At 51.4% G+C, this 19,524-nt stretch overlaps 1 long non-coding RNA gene across 12 annotated transcripts in view; it reads left to right on the forward strand.

Annotated features, from left to right (window-relative positions):
- LOC137859808 (uncharacterized) overlaps positions 1–18,647 on the forward strand; it is a 31,847-nt gene extending 13,200 nt beyond the window's left edge. For 2 of the 12 annotated variants that reach the window (XR_011098558.1, XR_011098560.1), the window contains 6 exons: positions 227–320; positions 1,621–1,755; positions 1,865–2,030; positions 14,489–14,689; positions 17,221–17,374; positions 17,491–18,647. This is a non-coding gene — a long non-coding RNA (uncharacterized lncRNA). Of the gene's footprint in view, positions 1–226; positions 321–1,620; positions 1,756–1,864; positions 2,031–3,769; positions 4,002–10,274; positions 10,335–11,349; positions 11,559–11,653; positions 11,813–12,030; positions 12,237–14,488; positions 14,728–17,220; positions 17,375–17,490 lie in introns of those variants that run through there. The other 10 variants (XR_011098563.1, XR_011098569.1, XR_011098561.1 and 7 more) reach the window with 8 other exon arrangements.
- The last annotated feature ends 877 nt before the right edge of the window (positions 18,648–19,524 follow it).

A 19,524-nucleotide genomic window follows, 5' to 3' on the forward strand; every position in this document is an offset into this window, starting at 1 on the left:
TGTCCGGGCTCTGCTGCAGGCTGATAAGCCTGCATTGATTTTCTGTAGCAAAGTCTCCAGAGCGTACGTGTTGGTGTGTGTGCGGGACGTGCATGAATGTTCCCTGCTCCTTTGGTATTTCTGGTCTCCCATCGCATGGTGAGAGCGTGATGCTTCCTCCAGAAAATGGCCATTTACAGGGCAATTAGGGTTTTTTCCTTGCTCGATTGTTTTTTCCTCCTTTCAGCTTTCTACAATTTCCCTACTGGATCTGGGAGGGAGGTGTCGGGGAAGGTGGCCCTTCACCAGCACGTGTCCCTCAACCTGGAGCTAGAAGGTGGGTGAGTATTTAGGAGGTTAAACAACCCTCCAGCCCAGGGGTCTAATCCCTGCCTGTTTCTGCTCGTAAATACAAACAAGCAAAAACACACACACACACACACAAAAAAAAAGTCCCAAGTGATTTTTTATCAGTAGCTTGAGCTGTTTTGCGCTGGAGATCCACAGAAAAATGTTCAGCTAACTTTTTATCTATTTATTTTGAAGGCTTAGTGGAAGCAAAGGCAGCAATAAGAGATGCTCCAGCAAGTTTTATAGCTCATTTCTGAAAATTACAAGCTCTGGAAATTTCGGATGTCTAGCCAGGACCTGGCTGTTTATCTCACCTGAGCCTCCAACCCCCACGAGGTGCTCCCAGTGTTAATTATAAAACGTTGGTCTGTACTCAGTGATGGAGAAACGTCCAGAGGAGCCCAAAAGGGGACAAGCAGCGCTCAGAGGGGATAAATAAATAAAGAGATAAAAGAGAAAACTCCAACCTCCCTGGAGATGTAATAGGCTTAGCAGGCCTGCTTGACACATGTCGGATGAAATAAAATAAATAAATAACCGAAAACATCACCGTTGGTAAGAAGATTAGCTTGAACGTGGGGAAATTTCTCTAGGGACTGTCTGTGGCCAGAGCCAGCAGCTCCCAGGGCCTTATCAGAGCCGTGAATTCCCCCTCCCTGCCCGCAGGGGTGGCGATGGGGAGCTGGGGACACATCTGCGGGGGCACCTCGATTGTCACCGTCCCCGTCCCCAGCTCGCCCGCTGGAAATAACGCGATGTGACTGCCCAATTTGTGAGTGCCGCCCCTCCGGGAAGAAGGCCGGTCCCTGGGCAGCAGATTATCCTCTGGTTTATTGCAGCATTGTCCCGAAACAAATCCTGTGAGTGCCTGCCTGGAATCGTTTTTCCCTCCGTGCGGGCAGACCTCTCCACACAGACCCCAGGCTGAGCTTGAGGCAGCGGCGTGGAGCGGGGTGAAGCCCCCTCTTGGCCTGCACCTTTCCACCTGCAGCACGGCTGAAAAAACAAAAGACCCGTGTGGTTTTCCTTGTTTTAGAGAAAAAATTGAGCTTTAAGTGTCTGAAGATGCGAGTGTAGGGGAGACAAGGGGCTGGCACGCGCTCCCCTCGCCGTGCTGAGAGCAGGACGGGTGCTGCTGACATCAGCCTGGAACTGGGGTTATTTGGGGGATTTTGGTGATGTCCCCAGGGGTGCTTGTCCAGCAGCTCCTTTCCTCCCTCCCACCCCATCTCCGTGAGTGGGCTCTGCACCACAACCCTAATTTTCCCTTCCGTTTTCCCCGTTTGGCAGGAGCAAGCCCCACTAGGAATTGCTGCCTGGCCATCAATAACTGCTCCAACGAGGGCTGCCTGAGCTGGTGGCCGGGCTCCGTTCCTGCAGAGTGCACTTTTATTTAATAAAACGGCGCTGCATACAAATGAAAAGGTGTGCTGGGCTCGCTTCTCCTACCTGATATTTACGGCTGGAAATAGGAGCGTTTATTTGGCCAACGCGTATTAAAGGGGCTGTGCAAACCTTATTTTCTTTGTTACAGACCTGGCTCGTGACTCGGAGCTCAAAGCTGCTCACCTGGGAGCTGATTTCTGGGCAGAAGTGACCTTATTTTAGGGAGAAAAGGACCTCCTTGCCTGGATGAAAGCCTCTCGCCATCATAGCCACCGTGTTCCTAAGGGGTTCAGATGAAGTTCGCAGGCCACGAGGTAAGGCTGGAGATGGAAAAAGCTTCTCATTTTGCTCCCCAGCTCTGGGCTGTCTGGGAAATCAGCTCAGAAGGCAGTGTGCTGGCGGGTTGTACCCATAAAACCACGTCTTAAAAAGGGACGCATTATCTGTTTTAAAGGAATGAATGAGTAGAAAACCTCTGGGTCTTTTACGAAGCAGCCATCGGGAAGAAAGCTTTTAATCTCCTTGCTGGAAGAGAACTAGGAAATTAGCTGCTAACCACGCGTTCCTCTCCCACTTTTTAGGAAAAAAAAGTATCTGAATGGTGTCTGAATGGTCCTGAGCTCCTGGCACCGGGGTGGGATGCTCCAGTTGGCGGGCTCTTCTCTATCCCTGCGTTGAGGTGTTGGGATTTGGACACGGTTGAGATTTGGGAGGTGCCCTAATGCTGCTGGTGGTGTGGTGGCAAACTGAGCTTGGGCAGGCAATTTGTTCTGAGGAAGGTTTGTGTTGGTTTTAATTAATACCAAGGAACAAAAAAAAAAAAAAAAGAGTGAGAACATAACATCAGCTGGGACCCTGCTATGTCTGACACCTCTATCCTCCCATCCTGACACTGCCTAGCCAGCCTGTCTGGTAAATGTATTTGATGTTTCTGTCTCTAAACGTGATGGATAATTAAGGCTGGGCTCCTGCTGGGTGCTGGGTACCGCACCCGGGGGATGCGCCACGCCGGGCACGTTGTGGGATGCCCAGGGCTGCCTCAGCAGCTCGGAAATAGGTCTCCCTTCTCCACTGATGCAATTTCTTCCTCTTTTTGGACATGGTTATTCAGTTTTCTTCCTCAACATACCTCCTTCTGTTCCCTGACCTGTTCCTGCAGCTCGGCATCCTCCCCAGCTTCTCCTTCCCCACCTCGCGCCCTCCCTGCCCTGCTCCCTCTCTCCTCCCTGCTCTTTGGGTCTCGCACATTTTGGAAATTCACATCCCATCTGGTCCCTGCCGATGTAGAGATATCGTATCGCAGGCAGGGCCCTCTCGGAGCCGCAGCGTTAATTAATGGTAATCCCTTAATCACAGGGTTACGCCAGAGACCTCAGTGCCCAATTTGTCCCCTCCTGAGCAGCACCGGACCCGAAACAGCAAAATTGCCTGCCTGACAACAGGCTGGGCACCCGAGGTTATTTTCCTTCTGATTACCTACATGTATATTTGAACAACGAGGTATTATCATATTTTTTTTCTTCTTGCTGTTGGCTGCCATAATCTGGCAAAAACACCTTTGCCACAATGAAAATAAATAAATAAATAAAAATGATTTCTTTCAAAAATTTTAAAGGGAATTAGTGTTTGTCAGGATGTCTCTCTTTCTACCCTTCTGCCCTTCCCCCTGGCATCAACATTTTTATTCAGAAAGGGGCTGAAAAGCCCCGTTTCACTCGGACAACTTATCTCGTTTGATCTGGAATTTTCCTGAGCACTTTCATCCAGTCGATCAAAACTGCTCAGCTCTCCACTACCTGACAGAAAAATGCCTTTTTTGTGTGTGTGAATTTTGTGCATGTCAGTTCTTCAAGAAGAAGTAACCGGAGAAAACATCACGATCGTGTAATTCCCACAGAAAACTCCTCAGAGCGCCTTGCAGCCTCCCTAAGGATGCTCGATGCTTCCTTTTGGAGCGTTTTCTTCGCATGCTCTGGTGAAACCTCTTCCTCCGGTGCAGAAAATCAGACTTCTCCCCAAAACCCTCTCAGATAAAACCCTTTCTGCTGTACCCAGCACCAGGCAAGTGGCGAGGTGGGGCCAGCCCCTTCTCTTGCTGCCCAGCTGGGTGCAAGGAGGGATGGGCTGACAGGTGAGGCACATTGCACCCAGCTGCTGGGGGTAAAAGGGGAATTGGGGAGAAGCTCTGGGCTGATGAGGGGCTTTGGGGGAGGCTGCAGCTCTTCTGTGGTGTGCCTCTGTCCCTAGACTTGTGCTGGAGGAGCTCTGGGTCTGCTACAATTCAGGTTAGTGCTTAGTAACTCTTTAAAATGTCTTTTTTCTTTTCTTTACAAGAGCTAAAAAGCTCTCTGGTTTTGTACAGTTTGCCTTTTGCACCTTTCCTTTCCTGGGGAGGCAGAGCCTGGCTTTGTGCAAGCTGCTAAACCCACGCCAGCTTCTCCTTCTTCTTGAGGCTCAGATTTCCTTATCTCCTAGTGCTTGGAGCAACCTTTTAGCTCATGTGGGGAAAATGCCTGGGAAGATGCTGGATGAAAGGGTCTTGGTCTGTGTGCACAATGACAGCAATCCTTCGTATGGAAAGGGAAATAGCAGAGGGGCATGGGTGCTCCGAGACGTGCTGCTGGGTGTGTGTGGTGGCCGTGATGTGGATGAAGCCTCAGCTGTGCTTAGCTTTGCTCTTATATTGCTTTGGACGGGTGAACCGGAAAAGGAAAGAAATGAAAAAGGAGTCGCACATGCATAAAAATTAGGGATGGAAAAGACCTGGGTCACCTACTCAATACTTTCCTGCCACAGGATGATTGTTCCTGGGCTGAGAGCTCCGCTCAGGCTTATGGCAGGGAATACATTAACCTTTAAAACAATGGCATTACAAAGTTAGATATTTTCTTTAACCCAGATGCTACAGTCCTGGGAAATGCGAAGTGCAGGTTGTGCCTGAGCAACTGCTCCCCCAGGAGAGGTTTTGAGGTTTTTTTTAATTTTTATTTTTGCATGAAGGGGAGCTTGGCCTGCTGGAGTGCAGTTGCAAGCAGTATTAAAGTGGAGCACAGCTGGCTGGCTGTGCCACGTCCTGCCTTACCAGTCTGCCTTGGGAGCCCAGCTTTAGCTGCAGGAACAGCTCACGAGGGTACAGAAAAATTGCTGTTTTGCAGAGCTGCTGTTGGTTTTCCAACCCCTTGCAAAGGGTGGCTAAATGGTGCTCCAGAGCTGAGCTGCAGAAGTCCTGGGTAATTCCATCTCCTCCTTCTGGCTCTTTGCTGGAGGGAGAGGACAGGGAGATCTTTCTTCATCTCTTCCCATTTCAAAGCAGGATGGAAAACATCAAGGGGCTGCGTCTTGTTGAGTTTTGTCAGTGCCCAGGAAAGCACTTGAAAGCTGCAGGCAAATCGCTGCTATCCAAAGGGGTGCCCTGAAATTTCCAGCAGCATTTCTGCCTGTGCTTCATAGGCAGAGAAAGGGGAACACCAAATCAGAGGAGCTCTGCCTGGTACTGTCCTCGGTACAAACAGAAGTAAATAAGATTAAAAGCAAACAAACAAACAAAAAACCCACCCCAAATCCCACCCATATGTCTAGGAAAAGCCTGGTATGTTAATCTAGAGCGCTCTGTCTCCCTACCTCATTCTGAAGTGGTCAGAAACCTTTCTGAAGGCACCAGGGTGGTCAGCCAGGCCTGATTTGGAAGCCACTCTTTATTTTTTTTTTCTCTTCCATTTGGGCTGTTGTCTGCTCCTTCTCCAAGTTGTTCAGCAAGATGCGACACAAAGGCACGGAGAGATGTATTGTTGTTATCGGTGGTTGTTGTTCCTAAGTCTCTATTGATTTTTATGAAAGAAATAATAACAACGTGCATGAGGGATCCGGCTAACAAAAGAGGTCCTGCAGTACACATCTCGAATTAAATATACAGAAGCAGGATCCAGCTGGGATATTGACGGGCAGGCACAAAGCGGCGTGAGTCAGCGCGGTGCTGGAGCGAAGGCAGGGCTCTGCCTCCACACCTTGCTACCAGAGCAGGTGCTTGGGACCCAGAGCAGCCCCAGCACATCCCACCTTTTGGCAATAAATAAAAAAAAAAGCCACGAGGAAGGAAAGCAAAGGGCAGACCTGGTCCTCGTGGCTGCTTGACTCCGTGGCTGATGCAGCCCACGTAGGGAAGGAGGTGAGGAACCAGCTCTGGCGTTGCAACCTCTCAACTTCATCTGCATTAAGCCAGCTCCAACACAGGGCTCAATCTCCATTTTCCCCTTTCTACCCTTAATTTTGCATGCCCTCACTTGTGGGCGTAACCCACAAGCGAGGCCTTTTTGCTGTGGTTCCCTGGTGGGAGCAGAAGCAACCTGACCTGACGTGAAAAAGCACCGTGCTCTTCGTGGCTCTGTGCCTGGTTCCTCGTCCAGGAGGCCTGAGAAATTCAGACAAGGCTCAGGTAATCCCGTAATGTCAGAACTTGTCTCTCCCCTGACTTTACAAGGAATTCCTGAGCATAATATTGAATCACAACCGTATCTCTGCTCTTAAATCATTTCCCCTAGCAAAACATCACCCCGTAGAGGAAGTCCTTTCAGCGAAGACAAAAATGAAAGCGTTTATCGGTTTGAAAAGATCCCTCTGTGTGCCAGAATCAGTGAGAGAGAGAGAATGGAAGTGTTAGTGCCTCCGGCGATGCCTTTGCAAGGCTGTTTGTCATCCCAGCCCGAGAAGCTGAGCACACACAAATATTAAACTAATATTTTTGGCGCTTGGTGAGTTTTGATCGGCGGTTCGCGGCGCCTGAGGCAGCGCGCAGGAATGAGATGCAGTATCCTGGAGCTTGGTATTCGTGGCTGAGTTGACGCTCCTTTTATATTTATTTATAAGTATGTGTGACTCTTATTATTGCTATTTATCTCCAGTGTGAGAGAGGGAGATGCTAATGATAGCCAGTAGCAGCACCCACCCAAGACTGCCACGTCAGGAAGCAAAACAGCAAAATAAAGTGTTCTGGGGCCTCGAGACCCTGCCTGCACCAAATTGATGACACAGCAGGATTGTGCTCCAACGTGAGCAGGAGGATGCGCAGGAATCCTCGTTTCCCAAATCTCCCTGCTTCGGGGTCAAAAATCCTCCTTCCTACCTAGGTACGGGCTGAAAACCAGCAAAAAAAGGCACCTGAGAGCTGGTTAATCTCAACAAGGTCGCGGTTGGTGCAGATGCTCCTGCAGGCAATGGGATGGAAGCCTGTCCTGAAGTGGTGCTACCCGATGTGACTTTGAGGAGCTGGGTTGGTTTATTTTTTTTTTATTTCTTTTTCTTTTTTTTTCTTGTACAAATGCAGAGGGAAAATAAACACGGCTGTCAACCCGTGACCCTTCTGAGCAGCCGAGGCCACCCCTCGTGCTCCAAATAGCCGCTGTCGGCTGAGATGTGCTTTGTGGGGAGTGTACAATTACGTGGGCTCTTTCAGCATCTGGGAGCGGTGTAAGCTGTTATTTTCTTGAGCGAGGAAGAGGTTGAGAGGTTCAGGAGACAACAGGCAGCTCTGCGAGGAAGCCACAGTTAACCCCGAGTTAAATTTAACTCCCTGGGAGCATCGGGAGCCTTGCGGCACACCAGGACGGGCACCCTCCTGCTTGTGGCCTCCTGCAGGGAGCTTCTCCGGCTCCAAGCTGCTTGGTACAAGGAGGTTTTGGGGCAGGAAGGAGCTGAATGCTAAAGAGGAGAAAGGACGAGAGGTTCCCTTCCCAGCCGTCTGCGAGGGTGACTCACCCTTCCCAAATTCCTGGCAGTTTCTCTCGGTGACCAGCCTCTCTAGCTCGCGTTGCTGATTCATAACTGCTGGAAGCTTCTCTGCCTGGGTTCGGGCTAGGAAAATTGATGTGTTGGCTCTGATCTCACAAGAAGTTGTCGTAGAGAGGGCAAGGGGCAGCCCGAGAGAAAGGAGGGAGGGCAGCAAGAGAAGATGTAGGGAGGAAGAGGTAAGGGAAGAGGAGGCGGTACCCAAGACGGAAAATGTGTTTGGATTTCAAGTGATGGGGAAAAACACGTAGCTGATCCCAAGCCAAGCAACCGAACAGCTTGATGTGGTGCGTGATGCACAGCTCTGCTGCCGCTGATTTCTTATTGCGGCAGGGATATTAGTAATAAAATCAATAGCAATAGTTAGCGAGGCCTAATAACTACGCAGATTCAGGTCAGATTAGATGGATATCGCTTCTCCTAATAATCCACGCTCGTTGCTGTCACGTGCTAGGTAGAAACAGATAGTGTCTTTAATTAAAAACAGGGGCTCCAGCACTTCTATTCACTCCGTCATAACTGGAGATGGCCCGTCCTTACCCCAGCAATGCAATGTGTCCTGGAGGCTTTCTAAATGAGAAGAAGGACTCCGTTGTTTCCTTGGAGCTGTTTCTAAAATAACCAAATGTTGAAACTCAAAGGTCATAGCACAAACACCGTCTTTGTCGGCGGGTGAGTTGGCTGCGTTGACCTCGGGTATTTTCGACTTGTGCGTGCTCCCCAGCCACCCAGCTGGAGGAACCAGCAGCTTGTAGTGTCCAGAAAGCTGGGTCTGTGGTGGGAGAGCAAGGAGAGGGGACCTGGCTGAGCTTTTGGGGGCGAGCTGCCCCTGTGGGTTAACCTGTAGGATGTCCCCTGCAAGAAGACAAGGTGCCAGGGGGTGAGATGGGACCCGGGACCTGCATGGTGTCAGGCAGCAGAGCTTTGTCCTTGCCTGCCCTTGGATAAAAAGGGCGTTTTGCAGAGCTGAGCCTGGCTGCTGGGCTCAGCAGGCTGGGTTTGGCTGGCTGAGGAGCACGAGTTGCTGGCCTGGGGAGGCAGCTGATGGAGCAGCACAAAGGGTTCCTGCCCCCGGAGGATCTGGAGACCGTGGCAGGGTGACTCCTGGGGATGCTTCCCTTTGGATGATTATTACAAAAAGAAAAAGAAGAAAACACAAAACACCACTATGCCGCCAATGCCCATGCTCTGAAGCTGCTGGGAATGAAGCTCTGCACCGTGCAGAAGCCCCCCGACTGACCTTGCAGCAACTCCTGGTGTTCAGACATCAGGTGTCGTGTCTACGCCTCGTGCTGGGGCACGACCAGAGCCCTTCAGGTGTTTGTGCCAAAAAAAAAACACGTGTTGGAGCCCCTGCTTGCAGATGAGCTGGGTCAGGCTGTGGTCACCACCCCCTGCCCCGGCTCGAGGTGACGGCCGTGCCCAGCAGCTCACCCCAGGGACCCGGCTGGTGGCCTCAATCAATGCGCTTCCACGAAAAACGCCAGCGTAGAGAAAACAGCATATTTAGAAGCAAAAGGCTCACCGGGTTTTATTGAATTTGTTCCAAGCCGTTCTGCGTTCAATCACCCAGAAACTGTCTCCCTGCAGGCAACGATGGCTTCTACTAACGAGTGTTTGCTGTACGAAATAGCCCGGCTTGTACTTCCCGAGGGCTGTGCTCGGCGCCTGCCCTGCGCTGGGGCTCCTGCCTCCTCTCCTCCTTGTGCCTCGGTCGTGGGAACCAAACCTGATGCAAAAGGGGAAGAAAAAGGAGGAGGGGAGGAGGAGAAAGGATAAGAAAATGTACCTACTGGGTTCTGCTCTGGTGCCCAGGAGGAAAAACTGCGTCCTGCACTGGGGCAGCATCACCTGAGTGATTATCTCCATCTTCCTTGGGATGGAAAGGGAGGCTCTCCACCTGGATGGTCCACGAGTTATCCATCCCAGCAGGCAGGGCTGCCTGCCCGTGCCCAAGCTGGGCTCTGTTTTGGGAAGCTTTGAACCCTGCGGTGGCCGGGCATTGAGTAGGCAGCGGGGCTTTTTCTCTTGGCAGGAGCCAGGTCTAAATCCTTTCTCTTTGGGGAAAGGAAGCAAGGAAATGCACGTGCTGCTCCTGGGGAGGGGTGGCCGTGCTGTGCCTCTGATGCTGGAGCCAGGAAGCATCAAATCGCCTTTTGCTCCTCTCCTTGGGTCTCACTCCCCCTCGGTGCTCTTCTTGCTGGCTCACACACGCTGTTGGGCTTTGTGCACTCTTCAAAGCCTATCAGTGCTGTGTTTTCTGCGTTTTTGGGGTCTAATCAGGACAAGCTTACCAGGCCTGGGCTTTATCTCGCTTGCAGCGGTTAAAAACAGCTCCACGCTGATTTAGAAACATCAGGAGGCAGGAGCTGTTCCTCCCCGGGCACCCTGGAGAGAGCACAGCCAGAGTTTCCCCAAAGCACGTGGGAACACCGCTTCCACCACAAGTTTTGTTGGGGCTGCTTTTACTGCCTGTATATAACAGACCTGCCGATGTCTCTGCTTCTCTGGGTCCAAATATCACGCTTCCCACCCAGCTGCACCCTATTTGTGGAGCTAGGTTTGTATTTGTGCTTTTTTGGGATGTTTCTTGTTTGGCTCCTGTTTGATTTCTGTTTTTTCTTTGTGCTCAAGCGCCCCTTTGGGCCCCAGGGACCATGTCCCAGGAGGGCTGGAGGGCATCACCTGCCCTCCTCCCACTTGCTGGGGGTCCTCTTTGCCCTGTCTCTACCCAGCCACAAGTCTGCTGGCTTTCACGTGGCTTTTTGCTCCTCCAGATGTGCCAGCCTGTGGTGAAATAGGGTGAAATCCTCCGTGAACCCCAGCAGCACACCCAGGTGCTCCCCCCTGCTAAAACGCTGGGTGAGCGGGGACTGGGGTGGCTCAGAATCGGCTGCTTTTCACTCGGAGCTTGGCTGGCTTTCTCGGGAGTTTGGGGAAATTTTGAATAGCACTGACTATTGATAACCTGTCACTGGGAATTTGCTTAGCACTTCACGGCGCGAGCGCTAAAAACACAAGGTCCTGCTCCCTGGAGCCTTCGGGAACGTCGAGAGAAAGCAAAACCTGAGAGGCAGGAGGGCTGTGGAGAGGAGTGGAGATGCCAGGGCATGGTCAACCAAAAGCATAGCTGCCAGATTAATGGCCCTTGAAGCTGGAACCTGCTATTTATCCTCCAGACATCGTGGCAAGGGAAGGCACCACGTCTGCCGCAGCAAGCCTTGCTCTTCTCAGCCCGACGGTGCTGTCGCATCCAGAGGGATGGTTCTGGAGGGCTTCTGTAGGCAAAACCCAGCCCCTGCACGAGGAAAAAGACAGGGAGAGACCTCCAAGTGTCAATCCCCTGCTGATGGTCTGGGAGCTCTCGTGCCTCGGCAGAGGAAGTCAAAGGGAATTTTTCCTTCTGCGTTAATGGAGGCGGGATCGGGCCATTTATCTTTGATGAAATGCCAAGAAAAGGTTGATTGTGTTTGCAGGAGGCAAAAAGGTCTAATAAATAGTGCTTCCTGCTGCCTTCGGCTCCTGCCCTGAGACAGGAGGAGAAGCGAGAGGCGGGAGAGCGGATCTGATAGCCCCGGCGCCTGTGCTCGTCCCTTCCTGCCCTGTAACTGCTGTGACTCCGGCGTCTGCCCCAGCCTCAGGACAAGGCTTTGAGATCTGTCGACACCTCTAAGCCCCAATCCCATCGCGTGTTTTCCATATTTTGCACCCATTTTCAGTCCGTCACAGTTAAACCCCATAATCAGACTGAATTTTGGTTGCGAGCTCCTGGGGCTGGGAAACTATCTTGTACCCTAGGATGTTTGCTTGCTTTTTTTTTTTCTTTTTTTTTTTTTCTGTTTCTTTTTTTAGTGCCCCTGATCTGGGGGAAATAGATCTGTTTGGGAGACTTGAACAGAAGTGGCAACAGATGCACCGTGTAATAAAAACATGATAGCTGCGGTTGTGCTTTCAGGAGGGGGACAGAGAGGAGGAAAACCTGCAGGCATCAGAGACAAACCCAAGCAGAATTTGGGAAAGGCAATATTTAATAGCTCAGCAATCACGCTCTCCTTTCCAAGGTGTGTTACCCCTAGCCCTGAGTTAAATCCAGGTTGTGTTGCGTTTAATACCCATGCTTTTAGCCTACTTTCCTTACTTTCTTGTCATGAGATAGATTTGCCTTTGGAGAACTTTATTTTTCTCTCCGAGTGTCTGTGCTGGCTCAGAAGTGACTCAGGACTTGATCGATACCTCTGGTGGCTGCTGCCACGGCCACTGATGGGAAGCTGGGGAGAATTATTCAGGTGAAAGCCCCGGAGAAACATCAGTCAGGGTAAGGTCAGGTAGTTTGCTTGTTTTAAATCTTCTTTGTTTTCGGAAATTGCAACAGTGAGAGAGTGCCAGAAAACAGATCTTGGGGAATATCAGGGTGGTTTAAATGCGCAATGGAGGAAGGCAGGAATTTATGGCAAGGAAATATGTTATCGGTTAAAAAAAAAAAAAAAAAAAAGTGCATTTCTAGTAAAATCAGGCTTTGTTTTGGCTTTTCAGAGGGGGAAAGACTGGTTTGGGGCCTTTTGAGGTTCAGATCAGGAGTGCTTCTGTACTCCCCACCAGGACTGTCCTGCCCTCCGACTGTTCTGCTCCCCAGGGAGCCCTTGGGATCTCTCTACCTGGTAGCACCCCGCAGCTTCTCCTCCTGCCTGAGTGATTTCTCCTGGGTCTGGATGGGGTTGGAAGCAATGTGAGCATCCCCTGTAAATACGATCATGCCTTGGGGTGGCCGGTTTGTTCTGGGAGTGCTGCAGGGTTTGCAGTCTTTGGTTTCTCCACCCCATGTGCGGATGGTGGGAGCTTTATTTGGTGCCGATTGCTTGGATTTCCACCTCTCCTGGCAGCATTCCCAAGCTGTGGTCTTGGTCCAAACCTCTCCATCCTGCTCGAGGGCCACATCTGCTTCCCATTCACCCAGGGGGAAAAAAGGACAACTCTTGCTGCATCCAGGATGAGTTTGGGCTGTGCAAATCTAACCCCGTTGCCAAACTTTGTAGGGTAATGAGCAGAGCCCAGCGAACGACACCATGCAAACAACTTGTTAAGTGAATCTTCTCCCTGTTCAGATGGCTTGCATAAAATGAGATGGAGGAGAGGAATAACTCTTTAACGTGCATACATCAGGCAGCATTTTCAACATTTGCCCAGAGGACGTTGATGCCTGGTAGTGCTATTTTCGTGGTGGCTCTTTGCGATGATTAATTTAAAGTGCCAGCATCAGAATCATGGGAACACACAAGAAACTCAGTTTTTCTTTTAAAATAGAAGTGAATTTCCTTCCTGATGCTGCAGAGAAAAAAAAAATAAAAATGGAAAGGTCACCCTTAAAGGCATGTAAAACACCCCTCTGCTGCTCGTCTTATCTCATACTTTCCCTTTGGTTTCTTAATTTGGAGAGGAACCCTCTCGCTGGGAGCGCACCATATGGCTGCGGCTCACCAGAACGGAGACGCCGATGTCATCCAACCTTTTGCAGCAGATGCCCCGATTTCCCTCAGCCAGGGTGCTCGATGAGAGCTCTCTGTGATGAAGCTGAGCCCTCCCTTTCTTTCCCCGAGCTCCTCAGGGGCCGTCCTTCAGGATGCCTCCTGCCCCATCTTCCCCCTGAGCATCTTCACGTGGAGGCGATGGACCAAACTCCCTCTTGCGTTGGGTGCATCCCATCCCTTAAAAATAACCTCAGCTCCTCTCCAACTAGTGGATACGGTGGTCTCCACTCTGTTCATTGCTCCGCCACCCATGGGGCATGCCTCGGGGCATCTTTCCTTTCACCAGCGTGGTGTTTGGGGTGTGCATCCGTGGGTGGCACAGATCTCGTGCGGATAGCGAGCGGAGAGCTCGCGGTTATTTACCGGGAAAGGATAAGCCCCGGCATTTATATAAAACATATTAATAATTTCGCCCTTTCCCTCCGCGTTTACCAAATTGATTTTTGAACTGCTAGCAGTCGTATTGCAATAAATATAGTTGAAATCCATTGCACGTAATGGTTTATAAATTGTGAGTCATAATTCAGCGGGAGCCTTGGGTTTGGTTTGCTGGCTCCCGTCGGTGCATGCGCGGGTGCGTGTTTTCCTTTCTCCAGCCCCTAAGACTGCATAACTCTCCAGTGGAGTAATAAATTGGGAATAATAGAAGCTCGGCTAACTAAATTTCACTTGTCAGGTTGAAGATTTCATGTTGTGCATTAACTGCTTGCAAATAGCACGTGGCAAAAAATAAAAATAAGATAGAATAAACCCCCGGCTCTGCAGTACCAGGCTGTCTGGGTGGGAGGGGAGCCCCAATATTTTGCTCCCCATGGCAGCATCTCTTTATCTCTCCACCAAAATGGGCCTGTGGGGCACCAGGAATAAGCTGTCCCCACCCCAAAGTTTGGTATTGGAGAAGAAGTGTGGCTTGGGTAGAAGGAGCATCCAAAAACTGTGCAGAAGATGCAGAAAGGCTTAGCTCAGGGTTGCAAAGATGTGCAAGACACCTTCCTGGCAGCCCAGGACGTGCATCCCTCCTCCATCCCTCCTTCCCCAAAAATGCAGCAGCAAAAGCACAGAAAAATCCCCCCTGGGTAAAGAGAGGGAGCCGCAGCTCGGAGCAGCGGCCGGGCAGGAAAATCCATATCTGCTGCAGATTTATTGTCTGTCGCGTGAGATGTAGCACGGATATTTTTAAAACGTGGGCCCATTAAGCTCTCCAAACGGCTGGCTCACCTGCTATTTTAACAACGCGCTGTGACACCGGCTCTTTTATGAGTATTCCTCCTGGACTTGTTAGCTCTACGCTGTCGCATCCCATTCCGAGGGAGGAAAATGCCAGCAGGGTGACCACGCCGAAAGAGCTCGCTGGGTTTTTACGGGGGAACCGAGCCCAGAAACGCAGAGGGAGGTGGGGGAGGAATGGGTAAGTTTGGAATTATGTGTTTAGGTGTTTTTTTTTTTTTTTTTTTTTTTTTAATCAGATGCTGGATGGAGGGATGATGGGGCAGGAAGCAAGCAGGAGAAGCTTTCCCTGGGCGCGGGCAGGGCTTTGGAGCACGTCAGTGCTGGCACCCGCTGCTGGAGGAGCTGAGCCAAGGAGGGGAATGACACATCCCAGCACAAACAGCCAGGGGATGACTGCGTGGAGGCGAGGAACGGCAGTGCTTAACCCTTTGGAGATGGTACACGGCAGGGACCAGCTGTGGAAAGGTTGGGGAAGGTAGGGGGGGAGAGCCAGGTACCGAAAAGAGGTGTGTCGGAGCCCAAATGCAATAATTTGGGCACCAGTGCTGGCGAGGGGGGCTGATTTCCCATGCTATTCCTACACCGTGTGCCCCATCGGTGCTGTGCAAGCAGCTTCTGGCTTTCACCTTTGGGAAGGAAAAAGGAAATTTTGGTCCAAATTCCTGGCAGAGCTCTCTGCTCGCTCTCTGCCTCGCTCCCTTTTTATGTTACAGTCACGGTGGAGATTGGCTTGGAAAACTCACAAAAGTAGCCCAGAAGAATAAACACAACTGCCTGGCAGAGATAATCAGTTGCTAAAACATGCCTACTGCTCTGATGAGAAAGGAAATTGGGTTTAAGCTGGAATTAACCTGACGCCCCCCCTTATCCCATCCATCTATCGATCGCTCCTGGCCCTTCTGGACAAACGGGATGGGAAGAGGAAAGGAGACTCATCCTCACCCCAGGGCTCCAAAACCTCAATTCCCCCCCCCCCCAAGGCAGCATGAGGTGCCTGTGCCAGCCTCCCTGTGCCTGTGTCTGTCTGACTGAGGGTTTGTCTGTCATCTCGTTCACCTGCCCAGCTTGGGTCCTTTGGCAGATTTCTGCTTTTCCTTCCTCTCGTAATGGCGTGGTGGCTCTGCTCTCTGTAATTCAACACCAGGAAACCTCGCTTTGCCCCCGCTGCCCTTCTCTGCCCGGTTAGAGGATGGATTGGGACCACAATCTTTGCTCAGAAGCATTTTTGGAGGTGTTTATTTCAGTTCTAGCCCAAGAGATGGCACTGCCAACGTGGGGCATCCCAGGGAAGCCTTGTGCACTTGGAGGTTGTCCGCCCTCTCCAGCCTTTGCAGACAGAGAAAATTTCACAACGGGGCAGCTGTGAGATGGGCAATCTTCATAATTCTGTGTTTTACTTGTTGCTGGGTGATTAATGTGTCACAATTAATTGGCAATCCTTGTTTTCTTTATGACCGCTGGCCGTGCTCATCGTTCACGCCTTCGGGCCTGAGCTGGGTGCCTGGAGCTGACACCCAGGTTATTTTATGGTGATTTATTCTGATTCGGAGCCCTGAGGAGGCAGAGGTTTGATCTTTACTTGTCTGGATCTTTATCTTTCCCCAGCCCTCGTGGGATTTCGGGGGGGGATGCTCGGGGTTGCTGCTGTGCACATCGCACGAGGCCAGCCGGGCTGTGCAGGTGCTGCTGGGTTGCAGGGAGATAATAATTCATGTCTCCGTTGCTGGGTCACAGCTGAAAGTAACGAATGGCTCCCAAAACTTGTGCAAGTTTCCTTTTATTAATATATCTGGGGCTCTTCCTTTGCCCGCAGGTGTCTGGGCACAATTAGGTCATGCTTTTCCAGCCTAGAAAACGTGAGATTTTCTTTTTGCGAGGAGAAATGAGATTCTCTAAAAGCATCTCTTTCAGAGGGTAACTTTCTCTGCATGGGTCCAATCCTGAAGCTCGCTGGGGACCCCTCTCCATCACCGATCTCACCTTCCTCCTGCAAATCTGCCCCGAAATAGGGATGGAGGGGATGGCAGGAGCACCACGGTGCTCCCACCCACCGCTGGGCTGCATCCCCATCCTGCACGCACCCTGTAAACCAAGATTATTTATTTTAAAAAAAAAGCGACCACGTGCACAGGAGGGGAAAATAATCAAGCCGAGGGGAAGGAGGAAAAAAACAACTTGTCCTCGTCTAACATAAAAGCCCTCCTCCCCTCGAAAGAAATAAAAGCCAGAGCGAAATGAAGGTAAATGCCAGAGGTTTAAGTACCACGCTGCCGGGTGTGTTTTAAAGGTTACCTTTCAGGGGGTTGAGGAGAGGCAGAGAGGGAAGGAGCTGGAGCTCTTCCCGTGGCGAGGGCCACTCCAGCGCTTAATGGCTTTTTATATCCCCGTCTGCTTTCCGTGACATTATTAAAATTGTTTATTTTTAATTTTATTTTTTTTTTCCGCCCCTGCATCTGGAGGAAGGGGTCGGGCTGGGGAGGGGAGGGCAAGCCGTTGCCGTGGCGATACCCGGTGTAAATCTGCATCGCGGATTGGGAGGAAAAAGGACCTTTTGGGGTGGGTTTTAGGGGAGCTGTGGGTGGGGGCACAGGCGGGCAGGGGCGCGATGCCACCTGGGAGGAATGGCATTTTCATCCCTGTCCAGGCTCTTGGGGATGTCGGATGGCCTCGTGGGGACAAATTAGCACCGGGGCTGGGGAGGCTGTTGGTGCAACAGCCCTGGTGGGGTATCCAGAGGGGATGGAGGGCTCCCCCCCAGGGCTCTGGTACCCCGACAGATGCTGGGGAGAGGGAACTTGTTCAAACTCCTCAGCTCTCACGCCCCAACCCCGTGTTTTGTTGGCAAACAGGTATTATGGCTATTACGTCTAATAAAATAAACCTAGTCTTTACTCCAAAGCTGCTCCAGGGGCTCTGGTAACTGCTGCTTTGCTATATTTTTTTTTTCCTCTCCTATTTGATCTGAAAGCCCAGAATAAAAACACAGCAGAGACACGTGGAGAAAAGGAGCCGTCGGGACAAACGGCCATGGGAAATCTGGGAAAGACACCGAAGTCCTGCAGGAGCGAGGCACCCAGGTGGGCTGAGGACAGATTCTGGTACCCCTGCTCCAAACTGGGAAGGTATTTCTGGGGGTTTTCCCCAATATTCAGGTGTGTGCAAGCAGGGTTGAGCATCCCTGCTTATGGACAGCACCGGTGCCTACTCCTGCTGTGCTCAGGATTGTTTTTTCCCCCAGCTTGCAGCCACGGTTTTACATGTGAGCACGGCCTGGATCCCATCAGGAGAAGCAGGACGATTAAACCCAGTGATAATAACACGAAGCCGGGTACTGGGAGCAGAGTGGAGCAACCTAAAATGTCCAGCTTGTTTATTTTCCCCCCATTACTTATCCCAAATGACCCGAATGGATGGATTCCTCTCTGCCAAGGCCGGGCTGAGCTGAGCCCAGGCGTTAAGCTGGGTGGGAAAGACCTGCCAGAGCACGGGTCAGGGAGAAATGCTGAATATATTTATATATCACTGGTGATTTCTGGAGTTCTTCCCATCCCAGACAACCTGACCTTCAGTTTGTTGAACTCCCTCCTGTGACTTGAACAGAGTCACAAGCTGCTCGTCCCTGGAAGCACCGAGACGTCCCCGAGGAGGTTTAGCCCCAGGTGCTTTATTTATCTCCCGACCCCGTGCTGGCCTCAGACTGGGAAGGGACTCGGAAAATCCCTCAGGTCCGTGATCCAGGTGTAATTTTTAGCCAGATTTCCCAAGGAAACCGAGCTGGTGGGGTCGTGGCTGTCCGTGTGTGAGCGCCTGGCTGCTGGCCAGTGCCCGTTTCAGCCCTTCTGACCCTGCGGCCTGGTTTGGGGCAGTTTGGAGAGGGTTTGAGGTCTTGGAACAGGACAGATCCCACAAGATCTGTAAGCACAGCATTAGGTTAGCATCAGTAGGGAATGCCCTGGTCCCTCAAACCTTGACTTCACTACCTGGGCTTCTGGTACGCTGGAAATTGCTGCCAGATATTTGCTTGCTCGTACAAAAACCCTACGAGATGAGGGAAAACTGCAGCACGTTGCCACCCGCTCACCACGCAGCGTCCCCAGGCTCCAGGTGGCTTCAGGCAGCAGCAAACAAAACCTCACCAGGACGCCTGGGCCGAGACCCCGGCCCCACCGTCCCGCGCCCTTTCCGGGTCCGTGCTGGCTGTCCCGGTGCTGTTGGCAGGTATATTGCAGGAGGAAACTCGCCTTGGCCTCCGAGAGCACCGGGTGTTGCTCCCAGGGGGTGCTCGGGCAGTGACACGCATTGTTAGCGAGGCCGGGCTGCATCAGGGAAAACACGTGGAGTGACACTCAGCCATCGGTGGTGCCTCCCCCTCGCTCGTAACTCTGTCAGCCCTTTCAGCTGGATTGTCAAAATACGTTTGTCACAGAACAATTCCTACTTTTTTTTTCTTTTTTTTTCCCCTTTTCAGACTCTGGCTGAACTCATCCATTTGGAACAAAACCCAATATTCATTTCCTCTCTGGGCAGTTTATTTTATTATTGGCTCACCTGCTCCCAAGCTTGAAAAGCTATAAGACTAGCTGGGTCTTCAAAATTAAATTCTGTTGGGTTTTTGGTGTGTGTGTTTTTTTTTTTTTTCCCCCTAGTCTCACATATTCCATGGCTGCAGGTTACTGGCAGGGATTTGGAGATGTACTTGGCAAAGGCGCTTTCTGTCTGGGATGGGGATGAGCAAAACAGGAAGCCTGTTTCTCTCTGAACCAGCATCTTTCCAAGGGCTGGGGCTGTTTTGGAGCAGGACGGGCCTTAGCTGTGCTTTGGGTGGTGGTGGGGTGGAGCTGGGGGCACCCAAACTGCCCCAGCACCCAGAGCGGGTGCACCCAGCACCTCTCATGCTTGGCACACCCTCCCTGGATGCATACGGCTGGTGGCAATGGAGTGAGGACGATTTGATGGTGGAAAACCTCCTTCTGGCCAGTCCACATGTGCCACCCCAGTTTCCCTGCCTCCAACACCACAGCTGGCTCACATTTAAGGGCTCAGGAGCTCCCCATGAGCCACTTTGGGGTTAAACTCCCCACCTCTCCACCTGTAGGTGATGCCATCTTCCTTCTGCAGCCAGACACGTGAGGCCCAAAGGCAGGAAAAAAAACCCTAAATCACAGCTTTCCCTTTCAGGGCCATGTTCCCTGCCTCCTTTGCCTGCACCCTCGGGTTTTGTGCGTGGCTTTTCCGTGGGAACCCTGCCCGAGATGCTCGCTCCCTGCAGACG

This window comes from Anas acuta, chromosome 7 (genome assembly GCF_963932015.1).
Source record: "Anas acuta chromosome 7, bAnaAcu1.1, whole genome shotgun sequence".
NCBI classification, from domain to species: domain Eukaryota; kingdom Metazoa; phylum Chordata; class Aves; order Anseriformes; family Anatidae; genus Anas; species Anas acuta.